At 48.1% G+C, this 17,578-nt stretch overlaps 1 protein-coding gene across 3 annotated transcripts in view; it reads right to left on the bottom strand.

Moving 5' to 3' along the window:
• Positions 1-17,578, bottom strand: part of DUSP23 (dual specificity phosphatase 23) — a 145,314-nt gene that overhangs the window by 105,157 nt on the left and 22,579 nt on the right. The window contains exon 2 of one of the 3 annotated variants that reach the window (XM_069217758.1): positions 623-785. The exons of the other annotated variants lie outside the window; for them this stretch is intronic. The gene's annotated coding sequence lies outside the window, so the exon portion shown is untranslated. The remainder of the gene's footprint in view (positions 1-622; positions 786-17,578) is intronic. 3 annotated transcript variants of the gene reach the window in all.

Genomic DNA, 17,578 nt, shown 5'->3' with positions numbered 1-17,578 from the left:
GGTACATTGCACACAATCAGTTATGTACAATTTGTTATTGAAAAGACAAACTTTAAATTCAAATAGCGACAAAACATAGACAATTTTTTAACCGAAAAATGCGAAATATACAGTTTAGTGTGTGCTTTTCGAAAAAGATCACTGAACATATACAAAACAAAACGATGCACTAAAAACTTGTGTTCCAGGTCTGTGGGTGATATTTATCTAAATTCTTCTCATATTTTCGAGTATTAAAAAATCAATTTTGCTCCAATTCTTTACTGTTAAATTAGATACAATGTATGTGAAAAAGTGAATCTATGGCTGCCTTTCAAGTCTAACAATATATGTTATGCATTCTAGTCTGGTTGTGTCACATCAGCATTCGTCTGTAACATTTAACTATTTATCTTCCAAATGCACTATGTATAGAAAGTAATGCTTTCTGCAAATTTTTGTCATTTGCAATGCCAAAACAGTAGGCTTTAATGAGATACTCAACATTTGTTGCTGGCAGCATATGTAAACAGCCTTTGCGAAAAGCAGCTGTTTAAATGTGTTAGTATACTAACGCACATTAAAGTCAGGCTGATCTTTCTTTGCCAATGCTTGTTTGAAGCAGTAACTTATGACTACTAACCACTGTTGTTGTGGCTGACTTTACCAACGTATGACAGGTTTTCCAATAAAACTCTTCTTTATTTGCCACAGCCATATCACAACTGCTGTGAAATGCTGGCAGAGGTCCAAAATACAATGGTATGGAAGCCTGGAGTCAGGGAACCTTAAGCATTCTTCCATGCCTACAAAGACCCACAAAATAAATAACTTAGTTTCTTGTTATGTAAAGTGAAATAAAACATAAAACACGAGACAGTTTTTAAAATTCTACAATCAAAGAAGAATTAGAAACAATAAGAGAATAAACACAAGAAAACCGTGGCAAATAGCAACCATAAATAATAAGAATAAACGAGAACGTTTGAGGTAGGGGTAAAGGCAGTATGAGGAATACACTACAAAATTTTCCATCCAGCATGGCGTACATTTTTTATTTTTATTTTTTTGTTATTTGTAAAGAAGTATTTTTATTTGCATTTTGAAACAGACATAACAACATGCCCCAACAGGCAAGAAGACAGGAGGCATTGACAATTCAAATGAAAGCACAGGAAGGCATTACAATTGTATCTTAGTCATCTGTCACATAAACTGAGGATGGTATTACCAGCGCATCCACTTGTGTCTTCCCCAACATTCAACGCACTAGCAATTATGTATAGTGTCTCGGCCACCTCGCAGATGCTTGTCATGCACGTTATGATATTCACTCCAGTCAACCCACACCTTGATACATTTCCTCAGACAGCCACCAGCTTGATAAGTCACTTTTTCTGCTATCATGAAGAGATCCACCCCCCCCTCCACTCCGTACGCGTGGGGGCCTGCAGGGATCCCCATTGTCTTGCCACATCCTTTTTAGTCACCACCAGGTATAGATTACTAAAGAGGAGTTTAGGGCGTGGCAAGTCGACTTCCGTTGAAATACCCAATAATACATAACTTGGAATAACCGGGATCTGCACACCCAGCACCTCTCCAATATCTCTTCGAATGCTAGACCAACTGTTCTGGATATGTGGGCAAAACAATAATAAATGCAGTAAGGTTCTCCTCTCTGCCCCGCAGGGGAGGCAGGCCAGGCACAGGGCCCTCCCCATTTTGTGGAGTCTCGCTCTGTCATAGAAGATTCTATGCAGAATTTTGAACTGTATTAGTCGTAACCAAATGCTTATGGCCACTTTGTGTGGGTGCATAAGAGCTGCCTCCCAGTCCGTGCCATCTAAGGGTCCCAGGTCGTTCTTTCACCTCTCTTGCAAACAAAGTAGCGTGTTGAGCATGTTATTATTCAGGGTCTTGTATGTCCAGGATATTGCCCTCTCCTTTATTTGACCCATGAGGAGTCTTCCCTTCAAAGGAGCATAGTCCGGAAGGTGTGCTGTGTCCAGGTTTTCTGCCCGCCAGTCATGTGCTAACTGGAGATATTGATATTGCTGTGTCTGTGAGAAGTGATATTCTTCCCTTAGGGCCGTGGTTCCCAACCTGTGGTCCGTGACACATTCCCAGGGGGTCCACAGGCCTGGGCTGGGAGGAAGGCACTTCTCCAGCTGGGGCCTCTGACAAACACGTGCATGCGTGTTTTCATATTTATTACTTCCTTTGTTGACCAGTTTTAAACGCACTGCAAAGCTCCTTGTACTGCAAAAATAAAAGCATCAAGCTAACTCAAGTGATTAATGTATCTGCTGGAGAGAGATGGGAGTTTTGTGCAGTAGCAGTTTTGACTCAAAGGTAGCGCAGATAGTTAATATGTCTGCTGCAAAGAATGTGTATCATGCAAAGAACAGTATTTTACGTGCATGGCACAGTGGGTTACTGCTTTTGTCACAGAGATTCTTTTGTTACTATGCAGTTCATAATCGTAATCTAGCACAGTGAGCTGTGAACTGCCATTAAAGAGCTGCATGCAAACCGCATGTCTTTCATTTTCCTTATGCTGCAAAAAAAGGTTTGCTTGTGTATAAAATACATTCTTATTGCTAACGCAGTGCTTAATTTGTGCTTGTTGTTTCCAGTGCTGAGCACCGGCACTTATTTTTGAGGGTTGGGGCTTATTCTTGTGCATTTGCTGCGAGCAAAAGACACATATGGGAAAGACAGAGGAAGGGAAAAATGAAAAAGCCTTCATAAAGGGAGAAAGAAGAAAGCTGCTAGAGTGAGCTGAAGTGGCAGGAAGTGGCTTTATATGGATTGAAGAGTCCAGAGATGACTTCAGGATTATGCTGCCTCAGTATTCCGTGTACCCACATTTAATTGCAGCAGCGCATGTTTAAGATGAGGGCTTTGGGCACCGGCACGTTTTTATTTACAAATGAAGCACTGTGCTAGCGTCATCGGTAATCACTGTGCGCTGTTCTGAATCCTAAATTTGTGCTTCTCCGGACCAAGCACTCTTAGAAAATGCCTACCAGTGTGGATGACGTGTATCCTACACCTTGTAGTCCCCTGTAAAGTGCCCTGACACCCTACAGTGGTATGAGAGGTGCTATAAAACAAATGAAGTACATGTGACAGAGAGGCTAGGGAGAGATGAAAGGCCCTTATGGTTTGGTTCCTTTCCCCTTCACTTATTTATGTGAAAAAGCTTTCTCAGATCTTGCATACCTAAAAAATAAAAACAGAAATTGCTCCGGAAATGTAGAATCTGACCTGAGGACCCACCTTTCCTAAATAAAACCAAACATTGAAAAGGTAGTTGCTGAGATGCAGCGCCAACTTTCCCAATAAAATGTTTCGATTTTTGCATATTTTTTCAATATAAAAGAATTTTATCTTTAGTAATTTGAGTATTTGTTTGGTGTGTACTTGTTATATCTTTTTCGCATTACTGTTTTAATGTTTGAAAATTAAAATCGTACAAATTGCTGGGGGTCCCCGGTGTCAAGTAATGATTCATTGGGGGTCCTCAGGAGTCAAAAGGCTGGGAGCCACTGCCTTAGTGCATAGAAGGTCTTTAGCGATCCTTCACTGATGAGCTCTCCTAATTTGGAAATTCTTATTATGTCCCATGTGTGGAATCCCCAAAGCTTCCCCAGCTCTTTCAGATAACTGCCCTCCCATAGCGGGGTTTCCTGTGTAAATTTTGTGTACCAACCTCTCATCCTCACCGCTTTAGCTCACGCTTTTATCATTAGTCTTGTGGGCAGAAGGACAGATTGTGTCCTCTTCCCCCCATACAGGAAATGTAAGTGAGACTTACACTCAAATTGGTTCCTCTCTAATTGGTATAGTGGGAGGTCCCTGGGTGCATGCTCCCAGTCATTAATCGCTATGAGGTGTACTGCCCAGTAATACAGTAATATGCTCTAATATCCGGTAGTGCAATCCCTCCACTGTAGGTGTTACGCTGAAGTGTTTGCAAGGTTATTCAGAGATGTTTCCCACCCCAAAATAATGCATGGACCATCTGCTCCATCTTAGTAAAGATGCCGTCGGGCAGGCGCACATAGTTTTGTAGGTAATATAATCATTTCAGGAGAGTATACATCGCTGCTCTACCAAATAAGGTTAAGGGGAGATTCCCCCATCGGTCTATATCTTTATAGAGCTTGGTCAGGACCCTCATCACATTTAATTCTCAACACCTATCGTGATTAAGTGTCACATAAATCTCAAAGTAAGTGAAGCCTAGTCATAGGTTGTCTGGAGGTTCAAAATGTTCATGGTGGCCACCCACTTGGTAGAGACACCATTTAGTCCAATTAATTCTATATCCTGAGTAGGACCCATATTTCGCAAATGTAGCTAGAATCTAGGGTAGTGTTGTTCAGTGGCGGGTGACATAAAGGAGGATATCATCAACCGTGTATAATGAAATCTTTTCAGCATCCCTTCGGCTCTCGTTTATACGGAAGTCAGAAATAGCTGGGTGTGCGAGAATAACACAGGCCAAGGGCTCAATTGCGAGGGCAAACAGTAATGGTGAGAGTGGCATCCCTGCTGTGTGCCTCGCTCAGCCGGAAACTCCCCTGACTGGCGTCCGTTCACATGGCCTCCTGTGACTGGGTTGGTATACAGCAGCACAACCCAATACTGAAACATGGCACCAAGTCTGAACTATTCCAGAGTTTTCATCATGAACGGCCAATGGACTGTGTCAAACGCCTTCTGGGTGTCTAGACTTAGCGGTAGATGGAGATCCTTACACGCCCTTAATACATCAATCCAAGCATGAAGCCTGAGAAGACTGAGCATTGTTGATCTCTTTGGCTTAAAGCCCGTCTGATCTGGATGAATCATTTGGTGGTATTACTGGCACTAATCATGTGGCGAGTACTTTAGCAAGGATTTTCGTCTCTATGTTCAAGAGCGAGATCAGGCGGTAGGAGTTACAATCCCTGGAGGGGTTTTCCTCCTTAGGGATAACGACTATTGTGGCCTTTCGTAAAGACCATTACTGTAAGGCCATTTGGCCCAGGTGTCTTACCAGGTTGCATTGCGGCTAGGTCTGCCTTGATTTCTGACAGCACTATATCCTTATCAAGGAAGTCCCTATTTGTCGCTGACAAAGGTAGCGGGGATATCCTGTCCAGGTAGCTCTCAATTAGGGATGTGTCTGTGGATGTGTGCTCACGGTAGATATCCTTATAGAACTTTGCAAATTCATTGGCAATCTCCTTATCGGTATTGTAAATAGGTCAGTTGCCCCCTTCAATACAAGGTACCCAATGTGTTTCCGCTTCCGCCTCCCCAACCATGCTAGAGGTTTGCTTGCTCTATCCCCCGCTTCATAGAGGCGGTTTTGTGTCACTAAATATTGGGATTTTGCTTCCGGATGTGCTAATGAGCGATACTCTTTCCGCAGGAGTGCGATTTTTCCTGTGTGTGCGGACCTGTTAGAGCTCTGGGATCTCTTTCTAAGTCCAGCAATTGTTGGTCCATGTTCTTCATGGCTTGGCTGCCTCATTTTTGCCTTTGTGCTATAATATTTTGGGCCCTATCTCAGAGAACCATTTTATATGCCTCCCAGAACGTAATTGCAGAGGACATTGAGCCTCTATTTTCCTTGAAGTATAATTCAGTGTCAACCCTTAATGCTTGTATTATCTCCACATCTTTTAATTCCCAGGCGTTTAGCCTCCAGGTGCCCCTCTCCTTAGGGTGCTGGATCCCAATCGCAAGCCATAGAGGAAGGTGGTCAGTCAGTCCTCTCGCTAAGTAGTCTGCCTCGTCTATCACAGCCGCTTCACCTGCTGGGGTCAATACATAATCCAGTCTTGAGAAGACTATGCGCCCCAAGAAGTATGAGCATTGTTTGTCTCCAGGGGGCAGCAGTGCTAGAGATCAGTCAAACCTAGGGAAGTCACCATGTTGGCTAGGTGGGTTTCCAGTGAGGAGGTTGCTGTGTGTTGGGATTGATCCTGCTCAGGGCTAATGATGTCATTAACCCCCCGCCCCCATTAAGTGGAAAGGTAAATTTGATTCAAACAGAGTTCTTGCCACCTTAGTGTATGTCTGCTGTTGGAGTCTAGGAGAAGCGTAAATGCTCATTAATGTCATTTCTTGCTTGTCTCATCGTCCTTGGACCGCCACAAATGTCCCGGTGAGGTCTCCCCAGGTTCTAGTCATCTGAAATGGGGGGATTTCTTAAGTAGGAATGCTAACCCTCTGGAATGAGTGGTGAATCCCGCATGTGCTATCACAGAGTATGCACCCCTGGCAATACAGCAACAGTTTGGACCTTTGAGGCATGTTTCCAGGAGGAGGAATATGTTCCGGTTTGCACATTTAATATATGCGGCTACCCACTCTCGCTTAATTTTATTACCCAGCCCATTAACATTCCAGGACAACACAGTAGATCTACCATTCTTACCCATTACCTATGCATATCTGAAATATGCTCTGCATGAGACCCTTCCCCAATTTGTGGATACTATTGTGTCCTACTATTACAGTGTAGTAGTGGTCTTTTTTAAACACTCACTGCCCCCATATCTCTAAACATAATGTAACCATCAAATAAACAAAATCCCAACACCCCCTCCTCCCAACTGTTCTCTGCAGATTTAGTCACACCCAAACAAAGAACTGTTCTGCAGAGAGACTGGACAGGTCGGTATTCCCACCCCACCCATATTAGATTATCACTATTTAATGCCTATGACTGCTTCAAGAACTCAAAACACCCAAGGGAAGTCATTTAAAACTTGATGTAGCAGGCACCAGTGTGGTGTTCTTGGATCAAGCAGGTGCTGCCAGTCTGGGGGGGCTTGTAGCTTTGGTTCTGCGTCCTAACAGTAAGTGGTAGTCGGTCGGCGGAGCCAACCCCCATTAGGCAAGGGTGGCATTGGTGGGCACTGGGCCCTCCCGGTCCACAGCCCCTTCTTCCAGTCAAGCTATAGCTGACACCAACGGGTGTCTCGAGTTAGAGACCTCAGCTTCTTCGATTCAGGATGTATCACTTGTCCTTGTTGTATATTGGCAAGTCGGTCTGCTTCTCTTTGAGGCCGTCATCAATCCTTCTTCCGAATCAGAGGATTGCATTAGTGGATGCGCAAAGGACCTGGTCTTTTGATGCCTGGACACCCTACGCGGTTTGATAGAGTTGGGTTCCTTGTTATGGGATGGCTGCTGTGATCTGGAGTAAGTACCTCTTTCTCTTTGGAGGTTGGGGGGGTGGCGTAGTCTGCTTTCCTCCGCTCACCGCCTGTGGCTAGTCTTGGCCTCTCTTAAAGCCACTTCCAGCCCTCTTCTGGAGTTTGGAAGAAATGAGCCTTACCTTGGAAAAGGACTTTTAACTTGGTCGGGAAAAGGAGCATATATTGCAATTGGAGAGTGCAGTTAGGCTTTTACCGCATCAAAGGTGCGCAGCTGGACTTCCCTGCTGTAGCCGGGGAAAATTTGTTTCAACAAGTTCTCATAGCGCACCTCCTTCTGCCTTCTTGTAGAAGTAAGTCCCAGTCCTGGTAATTTAAAAACCACGCTATCACTTGTCTCGGTGGGGTGTCAGGTGGCGGTTCATTGCTCAGTGGGCGTGTTCCAACACAAAACACAGTGAAAATTTATTTTTGGGTGAGCCAGTCTGTCAGGAATTTGCTTGTATTTGGGCCTTCTGCCCCCTCCGAAAACCCCACGAAACACAAGTTGTTTCTCTGCGCCCTGTTTTCTGCATCTTTGAGGCGTCATACTACATCTTTATTGATTGCCCGGACTTCTGTAACCTCTTTTCTGAGTGTGTGCATGTTTTTCAGGTCTTGTCGAAGGAGGGAGACTTCCATTCTGACTTTGCCAATCCCACCTTCCAGGGCTGTCCTCTCAGGGGAAGAAACTGCACAAAATAGGGTGGAGCTGTACATCCTCATCCTATTTAGGAAATGTAACATACAAGTCCAATCCCCGCCACAGGCACCACCACCCATGCCACCCTGATGGAAAGGCCAAGGAGTGCCAGGGCCCAACATGGAGACAGAGGCCCCACTCTGGAAACTGGAGAGGAAAGTGTGGACAGTGAGGAATATCATGGCCCGTCACACAGTCCTGGACTGTCACCCTCCAGCAGCCCCACCCAGGATACCACTGCCACGCCTACCACCCAGCCACCAACATCAGCTCTGGCCAAATGACCAGTGGATCCAGGTCACAGACTGGTGGAACACAAGTACAGAGGCCACCATACCCAGGACAGGATGGGCCAGATCCTGGCTACCCCGGAACAGAGTCAAAGGTTGCAGATAGCCCAACATCAAGAGACCATGGAGCAGTGGAAACAACTGAATGCCACCATGGCCACAATAGCAGGGGTGCTGCAGCACCACCACCTAACCCAGCCTGAGACCCCCACAAACCAGGAAGCCCTTACCACTGACCAGGACACAGACCAGCCATCTACATCAGCAGCAGCAACTAGACTGATGGCACTGGCAAAGGACACACAGGAGACCAGCACCCCTACCCATGCAGCCCAGCACCAGACCCTCAAACGGTCCCTCAGACCCAGATATGGCACAGGAACACCTGCCAAGACCAAGGCCCCTACCAAGAAGTGACTCTGACATGGGCTGTCTCCCAAGTGTGCCACTGTGCCACCATCCTCACCCGCCAATAACAACTTGCAAGGGACAGATGGACCTATACCCACTGCCACCAATTGCTGGGCCCATGTACCTAGTATGGACATCCACTATTAGCCCACTCCCTATCTCTGTAATTGCTCCAATGCATTAAGGACACCAAATAAAACACATGTACACCAAATTGTACGTCCGCTGTCATATTGATGAATCAATTGTAAATGTGAATGCATTTTCAAGCCAATTCCATAATCAGACCTTTATTGCAGGAATGGCACCCCACACACAACATTGTGTGGAGTAAACCGAATTGTACACCATGTTTGTCTCAATGGCACATGCCACCTCTATATACAGGTAACACTGTCAATGACTACAGAACCCACATCCCAATAGTGAATAAGTCAGACAGTTATTATGCATTGCAGACAACATCATCAGTTAACAGTACCTCATGATCACTGGAAGTATAGTTGGATCAGATGGTTCCTGGAGTGGACATCTTCCCCCTCTTCATCCTCACCATCACTCTCATCCCCTCTCAAATGATGCAGGTCTGGATATACAGCTCCCCTCCTCCTCCATTAGGGGGATAGTATTCCTCACAGCCACGTTATGCAGCAGGCCACCACTATTCTACACACCTTCTCAGGGCCATAGCACAGGGAATCCCCAGAGAGATGGAGGCAACAGAATCTAGCCTTCAGAAGACCTATAGTGCGCTCTATCACCCTTGTAGTACGTCCATGGGCCTCATTTTAATTCCTCTCTGCATTTGTCCTAGGATTTCTCACAGATGTCAGGAGCCAAGGCATGTTGGGAGAGCAGGAATCACCTGCAAAAGTGTTTTGATACAGGACTGTAACAGACTGCCATTACTTGCAGACAGCCTGGCTGTCAGCTATGTACAGAACCAGTGTCATACACACTCACCTATGAGACTTCCTCTGTCCCCTTGTAGTTGATCCATCATGTGTGGTACACTGCTGTTCCTCAGGACAAATTAATGATGCACTGATCCTGGAAACATGGCATTCACATGTGATATGTACTGGTCTGCAGCACACACCAATTGTATGTTCATTGAGTGGAAGCTTTTCCTGTTCCTGTACACCTGTTCATTTACTCTTGGGGGGGATGAGAGCTATGTGGGTGCCACCTATGGCACCTATCACATGTGGTATGTTAGAAAAGGCATAAAATTCAGATTTAATGGCAGGGAGATCAGCCCTTTGGGGAAACTTCACATATGTCTGCAGGTATAGTACAAAAGCACCCAGGAATTTGGACAGGATGATGCTAAACATTGGCTGTGAGAACCCTGCACCCATGCCCACTGTCACCTGAAAGAGCCTGTGGCCAGAAAATAGAGTACAGAGAGCACTTGCACTTCAGTAGGGATGGCATGCTTATTTCGATTTGCAGGTCTCAGTACTGGACCCAGTAATGCACATAGCTCATGGATTGTAGGACAATTGAGTCTGTATTTGATAATGATGTGATGTTCCACCATGGTCTCCAAATCAACAAGAGGTCTGTACACAGATGGGGCCCTCCCTCGCCACATGGGTCTGTACCTAGGGGAAGTGGAGAACACAAGTGAGGGACACATATACATATGCACAACATGCCGTGTACGAATAACTGCTGTACAATATGTAAGATACACACAAGCAATGTAGGACGACAACTGTAGAGGCATGTGCATGCAACTGAGGAATGGGGTCCACAGAGCCTGCATGGGGCCCACAACAATTAAATATCTGGGTTGTGCTAGCAAAATGGCAGACCCCTGCCATCCAGATATGTAGCAGGGGAAGTGACCTCATTCCGCTGGCGGTTGTTGTAATGGCATAAGGCGGTGTTCACCGCTGTGCACACATTCATTGGTTAACATGGTTGTCAATGGGGAATCTGGGCCTATCATGATCGCCGCCAGCGGTGACGGTGCACACCGCTGCAGAGCGTACGCCATGTTGTCACCCCAGGTTCACTTGACTCCCGGATCCCGTGCATGGAAGTACTCCAATGAGTGTGCTGCTGTGTCCTGACTCCGGTTCTTCAAATGGCACGAGTCACAGGGGAAAGGGCTCCGGCCTTCACCACGGAGGAGCTGGAGAAGCTGGTGGACGGGATCCTACCACTGTATGCCAAGTTATATGGGCAACCAGAGGTGCAGGTGAATAGGCGGTTGACGTGCATGTATGTGTGTGATGGTGGCGGCTGACTGTATGCATGTGTGGTCGGTATGTACCTGCACAGGCGTAGAATGTGTGGCGAGTACCGTGAGTGAGGTGGTGAAATGATCTTGTGAAGTGTCCGTCCCATAGGGTACGTATAGTCAGCGGTATAACAAAGCCATTTTCTGAACTCTGTGTTTCTTTTCTGTGTGTCCCCTACAGGTCAGCGCCCATCAGAAGAGGGCGCTCTGGCAGGCCATTGCCAGGGAGGTGCGGACCCTCTACAACCAGCAGAGCACCCACAGCAGGAAGAGGTGGGAGGACCTGCGGCGCTGGGCCAGGAAGACCTGCGAGGCCCAGCTAGGGAAGTCCTCCCAACGAGGAAGGTGTGTCTGTCGGGCCCTGACCCCCCTAATGCGCCGCATTCTGGCAGTGGCATATCGACTTGGATGGGCGCTTGAAGGCTGCACAGCAGCCACAAGGGGGTGAGTACCAACAGCATATCATGCCTCTTTGACGGATGTCTGAGGGTGCTGTCTGATGTATGCTGTCTAGTGCCAGGTACCGACAGGTGTCTTACAGCAATCCGGGCCCCGTGTGCAGAGATGTTTAGGGGCAGGTCTGCAGTTCATCAGGTCCTTTTGTCATGTGGGAGAAGAGTTGTATGCTAGGGTTGTGGCCACTAGTCATGGGCATAGGCATTACTATAGCTGTAGGTGCTGCGTGTTGGTGTATAAGCTGGGTGGGAGTATGAGTGAACCACATATGTACATCCATTCAGGTATTTACATATATCTCTCATGTTTTGTCTCCCCAACCCTGTACTCTTGTGTTGTCTGTGTACATCAGCATCATCTGTCGAGGAAGCAGTGGTATCGGTGAGTGGGGATGCAGCGGCCCGCAGTTCCAAGGAGGCAGAGTCTACCGACGCCAAGGGGACCAGTGGGTTGGAGGGCGAGGGGAGTACCACGGGGAAGGTTACTACCACTGGCGGAATTGACTCTGATACCTCCTCCGATGGGAGCTCCCTGGTGGTGGCGGACCCTAGTGGGCCAACCCATTCTGTGTCATCTTCCGCCACCCCCCAATATCATCACTGCCCTCCCAGTTGCTCCCCAACCAGTTGCTCATGCCCGCTCACCTAGAAGGGTGGGTGTCTCCTTCGCTCCAGGCACCTCATCCCCTGCCCCAGTCAGCCCTGCTGCCCTCACGGAGGAGGCTATTGACCTCCTGAAGACCATCTCTGTAGGGCAGACAACCATTGTGAATGCCATTCAGGGGCTAGCATCCCAGATGCAGCAGTGCAATGCATACCTGGAAGGCATTCACGGTGCCATGTCTGGCCTACAGAAGTCTTTTCAGGCTCTGGCTTCCTCTTTGATGGCAGCCAGTGTCCCTGGCCTTTCCGTCCCCCCTCCGCCCACCTCTGCCCCTTCCAGCACCCGACTCCCTTCACCCATCCAAGCACATGTTCAGACAGCAATCCACACACCTCAACACACAAAAAACATCCACAGAAACACAAGCACCACACTTCCAATCACAGGCATACACACAGCCAACATACAAAGGCACACACAACAACATCCACTTCCCCCAGTATGTCCACCTCTCCTGCCTACCTGTCAGTCACCTCTACATGCACACCCACAAGCACTGCACCATCATTCACTGCTGCTGACCCCATTCTTGCAGTCACCACAAAATCAAACAGCCAGTCATGCACCCCAGACACCACACCTGTACTCACCACAACAACATTGACGGACACATGCAGCACACTCACCAGACCTGCAGACACCCAAACATTCATGTACACTGGCAGCCTGTCTTGTACCACTGTGTCCACCCCACCCTCCCAAAACACTCAAACGTTCCCAGACACCCACCCAACACACATCCACCACACCTCAGCATACCGTACAGGCACCAGCATCCACGTCCAGCACACCTACACCTGTTACAAACATTCCCTCTACCTCCACTCCCACACCTTCCTCCAAGTCCACCCCAACTGCCCCTAAAAAAACATTTACTGTCCCGTGTTGACCTTTTTAAACCCACTGGCCCACCCAGTCTCATCCCAAAACGTGCCCACCTCCTTGCCCTGTCCACTCCTTCCACTTCTAAGTCCACCCTAGTCCGCCCTTCCCATTTTCGTGCCCCTTCCCCAGTGAGCGAGAAGCCCTGTGCTGGACCTGGTCCATCTGCGACCCCGGTCCAAGCCCGCTCTCCCACTTCCAAGGCTAAACCTAAACCCACTCCACCTCCCAAACGTAAGCTCCAGCCCCACCCCCAGACATAAGTCCACAGCCCCTGCCCTTGTTCCCTGAGGTGCTTGGCTGCCCCACTGATGTCCCTTTATGGTGGAGTACCATGTGCACAAGTGGTAGTCAAGTTCGGCCCATTCAGCCTTTTTATGTTGGACTTGCCAATGGCCTTATTTTAACATTGAATTTACAAAATGTATTAAAGTTTGTGTGCCCAGTGTTGCTGTTGGCACACTCTTGAGACGTGGTTCATTGTTTCATTGCAGGGGGGTGGTATGCACATGTGTGTACTTTGGGCAGGTTTATTGGCCTTGTGTCAGGCAAGTACCTCTTGTTCTGGTGTGTATGGTTTGGGATGGTGTGAGGGGTTGGGAGTGTGTTGCAGGGTGGGTGGGTGTGTAACTGTGCCCTTTCTTCCCTTGTTTAGTAGGTTGCAGTACTTACCGTCGTCATCTTTGTCGGCAGTCACGGTCGTGGAAGTATATGGCAAGGAGCAGCACTAGCATAATTTTCAATTCTCTCTCCATGTCTGCTTCGTCGTGTTGTGTGTGCCTACGGTGAGTGTTTCCTTTTATTTGGTTTGTTTCCGCCATGCTTTGCATAGCAGTGGTTCCCGCCCCGGAACTGATGGCGGGCCGGTGCTTCATTATTTGTTGGGCGTGTGGGGCCTTTTCATCGGCCTGTGGACGGCCTCTTCCAACGATGTCGGCACTCCTCTGCTGGCAGTGAGTGGTTTTCAAGCTGCCTGTTTTTAATGTGCTTCTTTATTTGGCGGTCCAGGCCTGTTGGCGGTAATTACCGCCACTGCCGGCGGTGCGGTCTTTCCCGCCATGTTCATAATGACCACCTAAGTTGACTATGTGAAATCAGTGAGTAAATATGTAGACCAGGCTGATAGAATGCTCAGCGGAAAGTAAAAATAGACCTAAAGCCAGGTTTATGCACAACTAAAAGTAAAACCAACTTGTAATGCAGCAGATGTAAATCCGGTAACATAATTACAAAAAGTGCAATCGTGGTGACACCCTGGTGTAAAAACTGTGATAAAGACAGTGCAACTCTGAAAAAATAGAGAAAATAATGTGAGAACTCTCTGTACATGCCTCATTGTTCTGCTGTGGAGGCATGTGTGCACAATAGAAAGAAGAGCCGGCCTGAAACTGATGCATGAGAATGTACGCACTTCACAGAGAGGTACTTTCATGCAAGGGAACATCCTGGGAGGCGGCCATATTAAAAGTTAGACTGTGTGAGGGAGGCACAGATAATACTACTACTACTACTACTACTAATAATAATAATAATAAAAGAGCCAGCATGAAACTGACAAGGCACATGCCATTCCGCATGAGATGGGGGGGTCGCATTGAGAGCTGTCGGCTACGAGTGCAAGCGCTGTGCAGGCAAAACATTAAAAAGAAAGTTCTGCATCAAAAGTGGATGAAAACAGTAGCTGGGCCTCAGGACACTGATAAGAGCAAACACAGAGGAAGAACAGGGTATAGCATGCTATTGCCAACAGAAATGGAAGAAAGGTAAGTGGCAAGCACAGGGACGAATGAAAAGCAAGGGAAGAGGATGTAAGCTCTTTTAAAATATATATTAAAATAGATTTCATAAGCCTAGTGCAAGCGCTGTGCATGCAAAACCTAAAAATGAGGAGCTCCAGGGGGAAGCAAAGTAGGGAGTGGGGGGTGCAAAGCAGAGGTGGGGGCACTAGAGTCTATCAATTGGCAGCTCGGCACCACAGAAGGAGGGAAAAAGGTCTCAGTCAAGACAGTAACTTGGCAAGACATAGAAGAAACCCTTCAGCAACAGTACTGGAAACAAAATACAGCTTCAAAAGTTCAAGGATGCATAAGCATCTTAATGCATGGCATTCCCAGGAGTTCAGTGCAGCCAAACAACGCAAGCAAGATGGCAAGGGGGGGCTCCACATAGTAGGAAAGTACCCTCTTATTGTCATGGTTATCCCCACTTTTAGCCTGCTGACAGTGTATTTTTGACTGCGTTCACTGGGATCCTGCTAGCCAGGACCTCAGTCAGTGTGCTCTCTCCCTCTAAATTTGGTTGTTCCAGACTTTGTGCACCCCACAGTTTGTGCCCCCATGCAAGTCCCTAGTATGTGGTACCTAGGTACCCAGGGCATTGGGACACCAAGGGTTCCTCATGGGCTGCAGCATGTATTATGCCACCCATGGCAGCACAAATGTGTCTGCAGGCCTGCCATTGCAGCCTGCATGAAAAGGTGCATGCACACTTTCACTACAGGTCACTGCACCAGGTCACTATAAGTCACCCCTATGGCAGACCCTCCTAGCCCAGAGGGCAGGGTGCAAGTGCCTGTGTGCAAGGGCACACCTGCATGAGCAGAGGCGCCCCCACAAACCCCAGCTCCATTTTCCTGGACTTCGTGAGTGCGGGGGAGCCATCTGACCCAGGTACTAGGCATGGGTCACTCTATGTCCAGCTACATAATGGTAACTCCAAACCTAGGAATGTTTGGTATCAAACATGTTGGAATCATACACCAATACTGTTTCCAGTATTGGTTGTATGATTCCATACACTCTGGGGGCTCCTTAGAGGACCCCGATCTTTGCTCCTACCAGTTTGAAGCGTTTTCCCGGGTAGCCTGCGCTGCTACCATCCTACCTACAGGTTTCTGGCCTCCTGCTGCTTGCACAGCTCAAGCCCAGCAAGGCAGAACAAAGGATTTCCTTTGGGAGAGGGAGGCAACACCCTCTCAACATGGTGTGGCATGGCTTGGGAGGGGTAGCCTCCCCAAGCCACTGGTATACTTTGAAGGGCACATTTGGTGCCCTCCTTGCCTAAATCGGTTTGCATCTGTCCAGTGACCCCTGGTCCCTGCTCTGGGGCGAAACTGGACAATGGAAAGGGGAGTAACTACTCTGCTGTCCATCACAGGGATGGCGCCCAGAGCACCTCCAGGTGGCCACTTGATTCTGCCATCTTGAATCCAAGATGGGCAGAGGCCCGTGGGAGCATCAGAGTGGCCAGATCAGGCAGGTGATGTCACAGCCCCTCATGATAGGTGATCACCCTGCTAGGTGACCAATCCCCCCCTTCAAGGCTATTTAAAGTCTCCCTCCTGGGTGGGTCCTCAGATTCGATATGCAAGATTCCAGCAGGAGTCCTCGGCAACGTTTACTTCAACTTCTGGTCACTGAAACCGCAACTGGACTTCACAAGAACCTACAATCTGCAGCTCCAGCAACGACTTTGCTCTGCAACATTGTTTCTCCAGCTCCTTCCAGCACCTGCAACATTTCCCCGGCTGTACCTCCTCTGAGGGCGGCAAGTCTTCAGTCTGCACCAAGATGCAAGAAGGAATCTCCCTTGGAGTGAAGGAATCACTCCGCAGGCACCAATGCATCGACGACCGGCCGCATGTATCCTCTCTCCTGCAACTTTACATGGATCCTGGAACACAGGTGGTGGTCTTGCGTGGTCCCCTCTACCAGCTGTCCAACTTGGGAGGTGATGAGTCGGTCTTTCCTTGCAGGACATTACCCCTGTGCACCGTGACTCTTGCAGCTAGCAAGGCTTGTTGGCTCTTCTTCCAAGGGATCTTCAAGCTCCGTGTAGCCCCGGCCTCCAACACTCTTCTCTTCAACGCGTAGTCTCCTGCCTGCTGCTCCAGCAACGAGGGACACCTTTCCAGGTGTGCTGTGTGGGCCTCACTGCAACTTCTAAGCCTGCTGCCTGTGAGTTGCCTATGGGGGCTGCACCCTGAACTTCTGGCTCTCCTCACTGCTAAGGGTCGCCTGGGACTCCCCTTCTTGGGTTGAGTCCCCTCAGACCTTCCTGGTCCTCAGCAGCTCTGCAAGCCTTCTTCTACAACTCTTGCCTTTGCCAAGGCTTGTTGGTGATTTTTTCCATACCCCTCACGGACTGCAACTCTTCTTCCGACGTAGGACATCGACTGCATCACTCCTGGTACTCTTCTCATGCTCCCGTGCTGCATAGCTGACTCCTGGTCTTCACCATCGACCTGGTCCTGCATCTCCAGAAGGGTGGGTAGTGGCTCTTGCCCCAACCGGACACTCCAACTGGAACTGGTCCCCTTCATTTGCAGGTCCTCCTCTACCAGGATCCATCTTCTGTTCCTTTCAGTTTTGCTTGGGTCTTATACAATCCTTTTACAAAGTCTATCTGTGGGTTTGGGAAAAAACAGGTACTTGGTACCTCTTCTCTCCTGGTTGCTGGGGGCACTCTGGTACTTAACTTTTGGGGTCCCTAGTTCCTCCAGCTCCCTTCTACAGATTCCACTTGCCTGGATGCGGTTCTGCCTTTCGCATTCCATTTTTTTTATTTAGTATATGGTTTGATCCTACCACAGTGTCTCCATTGTTTACTGTTATTTCACTGTTTTCAATTGCTTTCTATGCCCATTCCTGGATTACTAAGGTGTATATCATGGGTACTCACAAACAATTTCCCTGGGGCCAAACGGTTTTGTCTGAGATGTGACCGAGGGCCACATTGGTTA

Source organism: Pleurodeles waltl, chromosome 12, assembly GCF_031143425.1.
Source record: "Pleurodeles waltl isolate 20211129_DDA chromosome 12, aPleWal1.hap1.20221129, whole genome shotgun sequence".
Classification (NCBI taxonomy): Eukaryota; Metazoa; Chordata; class Amphibia; order Caudata; family Salamandridae; genus Pleurodeles; species Pleurodeles waltl.
Note: the sequence above shows the minus strand (reverse complement) of the source record. Positions and strands in the feature narration are given on the sequence as shown.